Source organism: Mandrillus leucophaeus, unplaced genomic scaffold, assembly GCF_000951045.1.
Source record: "Mandrillus leucophaeus isolate KB7577 unplaced genomic scaffold, Mleu.le_1.0 Scaffold1171, whole genome shotgun sequence".
In the NCBI taxonomy this organism is placed as follows: Eukaryota; Metazoa; Chordata; class Mammalia; order Primates; family Cercopithecidae; genus Mandrillus; species Mandrillus leucophaeus.
In genome coordinates, this window is record NW_012099999.1 from 232,517 (window position 1) to 234,470 (window position 1,954).

Below are 1,954 nucleotides of genomic sequence, written 5' to 3' on the forward strand. Positions count from 1 at the left end.
TCAATACTTAAATATTAATAATTCATCTGCTTAAATATCTACACTTACTTCACCAATCTTCCATTGTATTGATGAAGAGGTTTCCAAATTTCATATAGGTTGTCATGATGTGGACAGGACTTTTTGATAGTTAACTATACCAAATGACTATATAAAATATAAGTGTTAAGGCCGGGCGCGGTGGCTCACAATTGTAATCCCAGCACTTTGGGAGGCTGAGGCGGGCAGATCACGAGGTCAGGAGATCGAGACCATCCTGGCAAACATGGTGAAACCCCGTCTCTACTAAAAATACAAATTAGCCAGATGTGGTGGTGGGCGCCTGTAGTCCCAGCTTCTTGGGAGGCTGAGGCAGGAGAATGGCATGAACCTGGGAGGCGGCGGAGCTTACAGTGAGCAGAAATAGTGCCACTGCACTCCAGCCTGGGCAACAGAGTGAGACTGTCTCAAAAAAAAAAAAAAAAAAAGAAAAGAAAAATATAAGTGTTTAAACCTAAAATACCTTGCAACTGCTAACATAGGACTAGAGAATATAGCAAGGTAATAGTCTGTCCAGTAAATTCTTCTGAAATTTCTTTTTTTTTTTTTTTAACAGAGTCTCACTCTGTCACCCAGGCTGTAATGCAGTGCCATGATCTCGGCTCAATACAACCTCCACCTCCCGGGTTCAAGCGATTCTCCTGCCTCAGCTTCCCAAGTAGCCGGGACTACAGGTGCATGCCACCACACCAGGCTAATTTTTGTATTTTTAGTAGAGACAGGATTTCACCATCTTGTCCAGGTTGGTCTCGAACTCCTGACCTCAGGTGATCTGCCCACCTCAGTCTCCCAAAGTGCTGGGATTACAGGAGTGAGCCACTGCACCCAGTATTCTTCTGTAATTTCGACAATCAACTGTGCGATTTGCCTTTCCTTCAGCACTGAGATTTTATTTTTCTTTCCTAATTATTTCAAACATGAACTTTGGTTCCAGGGAACTAGTATTTCCTTGATTTATAAATTGAGGGTGGCTGGGCATGGTGGCTCATGCCTGTAATCCCAGCACTTTAGGAGGCCAAGGCAGGTAGATCACTGGAGGTCAGGTCAGGAGTTCAAGACCAGCCTTGCCAACATGGTGAAACCCCATCTCCACTACAAATGCAAAAATTAGCCAGCCGTGGTGGCGGGTGCGTGTAGTCCCAGCTACTAAGGAGACTGAGGCATGAGAATCGCTTGAACCCACGAGGTGGAGGTTGTGGTGAGCCAAGATCATGCCACTGCACTCCAGCCTGGGTAACACAGGGAGACTCCATCTCCAAAAAAAAAATGAGGGTCATCTCACAGATGATCTAATAAATAATGCTTTGTCTTTAAAAATTCACATTATTAACTTTTCTACTTTTAGATATCGTAACTGCTGTGACTTGAAGGACTTATCTAAACAAAGCCTTAAAAAACCAGGGTGGGCAATGGGTGAATGGGTTGGGGGAACTCACATAAAATCCCCAAGACACCTGGGAGCTCATGTCCCCATGAGTGGGACTGCAGGCAGCTGTAGCAGACTGGATGGGAGAGGACAGCAGGCAGGAGAACTCAGGGTCTGGAGGCCATGGTTCTAAGGCCAGAGGAAATCATCGGCAAACTTAAATCCAGAGCTTGACAGGATGAAATTTGTGATTGTAAATGAATATTTGCCATTACCAAGTGAGATCGCCAGTGGTGGTAGGATGGTTAGGTGCTCCTCCAGGTGGGCCACAGTGAGGAGAGCACAGCATCAGGCCAGGGTGTTCCTACTAGGAACGCAGGATCTGCACCTGTTTAGGAGGAAACGCTGCGCAGACCCAGCTTGGAGTCATCTCTGCTCTTTACATCTACCAAGGCTGTGAAAACTGAGAGTCGCCCAGATGCAGTGGTTCACACCTGTAATCCCAGCACTCTGGGATGCTGAGGCGAGTGGATCACCTGAGGTCAGGAG